The sequence below is a fragment of the Macrobrachium nipponense genome, chromosome 41 (genome assembly GCF_015104395.2).
Source record: "Macrobrachium nipponense isolate FS-2020 chromosome 41, ASM1510439v2, whole genome shotgun sequence".
NCBI classification, from domain to species: Eukaryota; Metazoa; Arthropoda; class Malacostraca; order Decapoda; family Palaemonidae; genus Macrobrachium; species Macrobrachium nipponense.
The window spans coordinates 18,700,730-18,708,229 of NC_061102.1; the positions used below are offsets into that span (position 1 = coordinate 18,700,730).

Sequence of the window (7,500 nt, forward strand, 5' to 3'; positions counted from 1 at the left end):
TGTACGGAAAAAGGTAAGCCCGCATGAAGGAATTGTTGAGGCAGCTCTCCTCCCTAAATGTATCAGATATAGTCTGGGTAAACAGTTGAGCTGGAATGTATTATTTTCTGTAACAAATGAAGAGTAGGAAAACTCAGAAGTGTAATACTAGTTCGTGGCGACAGGTTTCAAGTAGGTTCGATGGTTTGATCATGTAGAAGGAAATAAAGGTTGATTACAAGGTTTATAGTATTCAGGAAATGCGAAAAGACTTGCAAAATGAAGGGGGGGGGGGGGGTGGGGGGGGGGGGGGGTGGGGGGGGGGGGGGGGGGGGGGAAGGGGTTGGGGCGGGGGACAAGTGGAAGGAGACTTGCAAACTTCAGGGGGGGGGAAGGGGTGGGGGGGGACAAGTGGAAGGAAAGACCAATACATCTGCAGGAGGAGAGGTCGTTTTACGCGCAATATCGTTTTGAAAGGAGGAATGAAAAAGTGGATGTTCTATTTGTACCTCGTATCACTCATATGAAAACCGAATCTCGTAAGAAATAACTATAATTATTCTCACTGTTATAAGTATCGTTCTTTATCATTTACAGTAATTAATCGTAATGATAATAAACAATTGTGAGGAAGATCAGTCGTCACCAACTTATTACTTGGGTTATTTCACTAAGCAAATAGAATCTAGAATTGGAAGACTATTAATACCGGGACGATCGTTCTGCTCCTCCTTCAGCTCTCTCATCTGAAGCCGACTGTCACGTGATGCCATCTATTGGTAAATTAGAGAAGGATTGAAAATCAATACCCTTCCTCAGGATGAATTTTCAAGCGTGACGCAGCAGATGATGGACTATTTGTTGGCAAAATTGTCCTGTGCGAACTGTGTGCATGTTTTGCGAAACATATGTATGTGTATATATGCATATGTACATTTATACATATATGTGTATGTATACGTAGACATATACATATATGTATATGTGTGGGTGTTTATATTTATACTTTTCGTTGTTTAGGTGTGTGTATCCATTCAAATATATATACATACTACATAATATATATATATATATATATATATATATATATATATATATATATATATATATATATATCCATATTCACAAATATCCATTAATAATGAATTCAGTCCATAACTTACGCCCAAAAGGAATTGTTTATGATAAGTGAACTTATTTTCACCAAGATTTTTAACTTATGCTCCTCCTGGTTGGACCCGGGAAACTGACTTAAAACGCCCATGCTCTAACCAAATTCTGGGCAGGTTAGATGCACTTCATTACCGTTTGGTGTAAGTTATTACTAAGATGTACAGAAGTCGATATCAATTGTATATCTGTAGCTTAGTATTATAAGTATCAAAATGCCTTCATTAAGATTGGTGACAAAATTGTCATACAATATAACAACGTAGTATATATTGCTGTAAAGGTACTTTAAATCTTTGGTAAATTGCAACTACAAGGTCGTCAGAAGGGTATGCAATTACCTCCTTTCATCGAAGGAAACTTATTCGATGACTAATATCTGTGATAAGATGCTTGTTCATTCGATTCCTTATTAATTTTTGAATAAAGAGGCGAAGAGAAGACTGAAGATGTGCTGACGCAACGTAGTATTGAACCTTGGTATAAAATTAGAAAATTAATGAAGAGGCGTTAAAGAGGGAAATGTAGTATACACCTGTTAAAAAAAATCTGGTAATGATTTGAACGATCGGATAAAATGGCGATAGGGCGTTTTTCGTTTGCCATTTCTGATAGTGGTTAATGAACTGATGTTAGAAAATAATGAAAGAAGGTTGAATCATTTTAAAAAATGCTCGCCAAGTTTTTTTTTTTTTTTTTTTTTTTTTTTTAATGAAAGTTGTTGAAATCATACCGTCAGGTTACGTTTAGTTCTGCCATACGGTACTTGTTTTGATTTGATTATGGTGTCGGAGATGTTGACAAATAATGTTTTTTATTTTGTGTTTTTGCTTTTTAAGGTTTTAGGATATATATGCAAATATACGTACTTGATGCTATGTATATAGCAGATACTGTAATCAAACCTAATAACGTTTCATGGCATGAGCTGTTATCTGTACATAAAGATAACAGGGCGAGACGTTTATCATGAGGCGAATAGATAGATCTCATGTTGAAATACTAGAATAGATGTTTATATTATGAAAATACCATAACGAAGATCAAACATCCTGTAAAGTCAAGGCAGCTTAGTTACCAGTGAACAATCGCTGGATAAACATAGAACTTGGTACTCCTTAAGCGATGTCATTGTAAGAAGTCAGTTTTCTGAGAGATTTCTCTAGAAAGAGAAATTTAAAGACGAATGTGCTGTCTGAATATTCCTAAAAATAAAAATTGTCTCTGAACAATAGACAGGTGATATAAGATTTCAAGATGTCCGTGACATCAAGTATCCTCTCCGTAGGGTGTTAGTGCCGTCAGTACACCTTGCACGATGCACTGTATGCGTCACTTGAGATTCTTTGCAACGTCTCTTCGGTCATTACCTGCACCCGTTTCATTCCTTTTACCATACCTCTTTTCATATTATCTATTATTCTATCTTACTTTCCACCCTCTCCTAACATTCGTTCCAACATTATTCTCAGCGTTGAATGACCTCATAGGTTGCAGCCCTTGGCCTTTTGGCCTAAATTTCATATTCCAGATTCAGTCAAATGGAAGTTTCGGGTTATTATCAAAGTTGCTCCTCGTTTGTTTTTCGGGAGCCACAGTACGAAAGGTTCTTCCAAGCATCTGTCTCTACACGCCTGTCTGAAAGTTGTAATGGCTTGTTTGAATTATCCCAGAGAGAGAGAGAGAGAGAGAGAGAGAGAGAGAGAGAGAAGAGAGAGAGAGAGGTAAAGTGCAAGACCTTCCATCTTCAAATGTCTACTATCTTCGATAATTATTTCACTTTTCCGTGCCGACGGAAAACTACAACAATTGTTTTCCTTTTAGTTTTCTGAAATGAAAACTATTGTGCCAGTTTTGTCTGTCCGTCCGCAATGTTTTCTGTCCGCACTTTTTCTGTCCGCCCCCAGATCTTGACAGCTACTATGGCTAGAGGGCTGCGAATTGGGATGTTTATCGTCCACCCTCCAATCATCAAACATACCAAATTGCAGCCCTTTAGCCTTAGTAGTTTTTATTTTATTTAAGGTTAAAGTTAGCATAGTCTTGCGTCTGGCAACGATATGGGCCAGGCAGCCACCGAGCCATGGTTAGTTTCATGGTCTACGGCTCATGTAGCATGATACCGAGACCACCGAAAGATAGATCTGTTTATTGTGGCCTTGATTATACACTATACGAAAACTCAGTTGTTGTTTTGTTCTTGTTTAAAGCTTTCAATATTGTAAATCATCTTCACACCTTTTTCCTCACACGACCTTCCAAATCCCTCTCTCGAGATCTTGCATATGTTGACTGCAAATATTTATCTACATCCCCGCGGCACCGTTGACCCTTGCCGTGTCCCAATTTCAGGAGCTTTGTCTCCGTCAGTGCCATTTATAACCCTCTTGAAGTTTTCTTACCTGTAATGGAAGAATTATGCCCGATTTCTGCGAAGACAATGGCTTTTGGACCCCGCTGCCGGAAATTTAGGAAATAAAGATGACATTTTTTCGGGTCTTCGCTGCTCTTGTGAACTGTTCTTGCTTATTCTCTGAGTAATGAGGTCATAACAATGATGATGATAATGATGATAATGGCAGCAAAAACAATGACGTTGATGATGATGTTGATAATGGCCGTGATGATGGTGATGAGGAATTTTGTGACTAATTCAGTCATATATGAGAGAGAGAGAGAGAGAGAGAGAGAGAGAGAGAGAGAGAGAGAGAGAGAGAGAGAGAGAGAGAGAGAGATCGGACTGTCCTTCAAGAAAAATGGGAAACCAGTTGAAGCTGGGACGGTTAATTTTTCTGTATATTTTTTCATATTTTATTTTAAAAACATCTTTGATAGAGAATCCCCCCCCCCCCCCCCCCCCCCCCCCCCACCCTCCTTCTCTCTTCTCTCTCTCTCTCCTCCTACCCCCCTTCCTTCCTCTCCTCTTCCTCTCTCCTCTCTCTCTCTCTGTAATATTTTCTGTTCTTCTGCTGCACATAACCTTAAGAGGACCTTCTACAACTGCTCTCCCAAAACAGTGGTTTCTCCTTCCGCCAGCTGGTTTTGACGTTTATGCTGTTTCCCCCCCACCCCCCACCCCGCCCCCACCCCTCTTTCCTCTTACCTTTTTCATTGTTTCTTCATCGTTTTTATCATTCGTATTTCCGTTTTTTTCTATACTTATGTTTCCTTACTTTTTTCCGTCGTGTTTCTACTTCCTGTTTTTTTTTTCGATTTCCTATCTTTCTCTTCCTCTATTTCTTCACCATTTTCCTCCTGTTTCTACTTCTTGTTTTTATTTCGGTTTCCCATCTTTCTCCCCCCCCCCCCCTCTTTGTTTCTTCACTTTTGTCTTCTTGTTTCTAATTCTTGTTTTTAGTTCGTTTTCCCATCTTTCTTACCTTCTGTTTCTTCACTTTTTTCCTCCTGTTTTTACTTCCTGTTTTTATTCCTTTTTCCATCTTTCTCTCCTCTTTCTTCACGTTTTTCCTCCTGTTCCTACTTCCAGTTTTTATTTCGGTTTCCCGTCTTTCTTTCCTTTTGTTTCTTCACGTTTTTCCTCCTGTTCCTACTTCCAGTTTTTATTTCGGTTTCCCGTCTTTCTTTCCTTCTGTTTCTTCAAGTTTTTCCTCCTGTTCCTACTTCCAGTTTTTATTTCGGTTTCCCGTCTTTCTTTCCTTCTGTTTCTTCACGTTTCTCCTCCTGTCCTTACTTCCTGTTTTTATTCGTTTTTCGTTTTTCTTCTTCCTCGTGACCTTCGATTTTGCCTTTGTAGAAAGCTGATGCCCTGGAGGACGATGACTCGAAGCTAAAGGAAGGGAGGGAACTCCACAGCAGCTACGGTGACGGTTTGCGAAATATCTCCCATGATGAGTTCCGTATAGTCGAGACTCAACACCGAAAAAAAAAAAAGAAGAGGGTTGTCATTTAAATGAGAATCAATACTTCAGTCTTTCCCTATTAGCCGCCATTGGAGTAACGTTTTCGGAAGTGATGTTTCACCGGATAGTCAAAAGTCCTCCTCCTCCTCCTCCTCCTCTTCCTCTCCTCCCTGGAGGAGCCATCTCTCTCTCTCTCTCTCTCTCTCTCTCTCTCTCTCTCTCTCTCTCTCTCTCTCTCTCGAAGGATATCCCGCGTCTCCATCATGTTCGTCGTCGACGTCCTTGCATGGACGAAGGATTTCTTCTTCTTCTTTTTTATTTCTTTTATTCCGGCTGTTGTCGTTGAAGGTATCGTTGGAGACGATCAAACGAGACGTCTGAAAAGACGAAAATTGAGGACCCAATTACGGGATGAATGTGAACATAACGTGCATAAAGTTAAGTACAAAAGCCTCGGGCAAAAAAACGAGGGGGAAAAAAAAACTTGTTTTTTTCTATTTTTTTCGGGGGAAAGGAAGCCCATGGGCGGTTGGGGGACAAGTTTTTCGGGGGAGGGTTACAGGATAAGGATGAATCAAAGGGCGCAAGCGTTGGAACCGCGAAGTTACTGATTGGGAAGCCGGCTTGCTGGTAGTGCCTCTGCAGTGCCAGATGTACCATGACAACCACAAACGTTTTCTCGGTTGCGATGCCCCTTCTGGCACTGTCCGCTGGCCTTTGACACTCACATTGATGAGCCTTTCAGAGATTCAAGTTCGAATTTGTAGGAAAACCCCGTCTTCTTGGCCACTCAGACCACGCTGCCGAGATTTGTCATACTTGGGATGCTTAAAAACGACAATTTGACGGTAACGCGTACGATATCGGTTACGAAGACATCTGGCAACAGTAGGATTCGGAGGAGGTGGTTAAGGGGGAAGGGTGAGGGGGAAGAGAGAAAGAGAGAGAGAGAGAGAGCAACAGATAGAGGGAAAGAGAAAGAGGAAGAGCGAGAGAGAGAAAGAAGAGAGCGAGAGAGAAAGAGAGAGAGAGAGAGAGAAGGAAGGGGTTTTTGGGCTCAAGTGCTGCGAGAGTTTCCAGTCTCTCTGTATCCCGGGTCTGCGCTACATCTCTCTGTCTCCTCACATCCGGGATCCGGGGTTTCTTTTTAATCTAAGTGTTCTCTCTCGTCAGTTCTCTCTCGTTTTGTCTCGTTTGCCTCGAACCCCCCTTCCTTCCTTCCTTCCTTTCTTTCCTTTCCTTTTTTAATTTTTCGGTGTCGTGCTTCCTTCCTTCCTTCCTTCCTCCTGGTCCTCGTCCATCCTTCTTCTTCTTCCTCCTCCTCCTCCTCCTTCCTCCTCCTCCTCCTCCTACTCCTCCTACTACTCTTCCTCCTCTCTCTCAAATCATTTCCATTCAGAAATCGCGTCGTCGTCGTCGTCGTCATCGTCTCTCCTTCACCTGAGAATCTTTTGCCCCCATTTCGAAAGAAAACCCAAAAGCATTTTCGTTTCCCGTTCAGTTGGAGAAGCGACTCTACCAGTTTACCCATAGAAAATATAAGTCCTACAAAGTTTCCGTAACACTTCAAGGATCTTATCCAAAAACCAAAAACCCAGTGACAAAAAAACCCCCGTTTCATTTCGAGCATCTTCTCCAAAACTTCGTTCGTTGCTCATAAAAGATTATTACCTGTTTTTCCTCGACAGTCAAATCTCGTAAGGCCCTTTTGATCTTCTTCTGATTCCCAGAAACCTGCATTCTCCTCTTGAACCTATTCAAAAATAAAATAAAATTTAAAAAAAACATACACACACATACACACGCAACAGCTCTCACGGTTTCTTTTACCTGAATTCATAAAAAAAGACAAAAACTTTGACCTGAATTGATTAACAGAAAGGATACGAAAAAGGAAACTTCTATGCAATCAATTCTTAACAGTGCCTAATTGACTAACCTTTATTCACGCAGGAATCAATCATCATCATAAGCCCCAGGTTCCATCATTCGCTCATCACCGAGATAATTGTCATTGCCAGATGGTATAGATACGTATATGTGTATATATATGCATATATAAAAACGTAGCTGTCATTACTTTTGTTCTCGCTCCCAGAAAAAAAATAAATATATATATCATTAACTAAACTGATATAAGTCTCGCTCAAAACCTATTTTTAATCAGCTGTCATCCGTCACCGAAATTCGGTTCAACTCAGCCACGATTGAAACCACCAGAATCAGATAACTCCGAAATTTCAAGGTTGTTAACCTCTTTTAGAGTACCGGTAGCACCTATTGTAAACCTTCCCTGACCTCCCACTACCCAGTTCCCCCCCTTCCACAGCTCCATTACCGTAGGTATCAAATCTCCCTCCAAAACCCCGTGTTCCTCGAACAAGTGTATACTGCAATATATTGTGTACCCTGTCCTCCAAACAGAGCCTTATAGCCAAGCGTTTTCAGTAAGTTCCTTCCCCACCTTTTTGATTATCCTTTTTTTTTAATT

The 7,500-nt window shown here is 40.7% G+C and overlaps 1 protein-coding gene across 3 annotated transcripts in view; it reads left to right on the top strand.

Annotated features, from left to right (window-relative positions):
• The window catches only part of LOC135212556 (neo-calmodulin-like), a 673,130-nt gene that overhangs the window by 463,316 nt on the left and 202,314 nt on the right, over positions 1-7,500 (top strand). Inside the window, exon 1 of one of the 3 annotated variants that reach the window (XM_064246094.1) lies at positions 6,078-7,500. This exon is cut by the window's right edge and continues 574 nt beyond it. The exons of 1 other annotated variant lie outside the window; for it this stretch is intronic. The gene's annotated coding sequence lies outside the window, so the exon portion shown is untranslated. Of the gene's footprint in view, positions 1-6,077 lie in introns of those variants that run through there. One more of the 3 variants, XM_064246095.1, reaches the window with a different exon arrangement.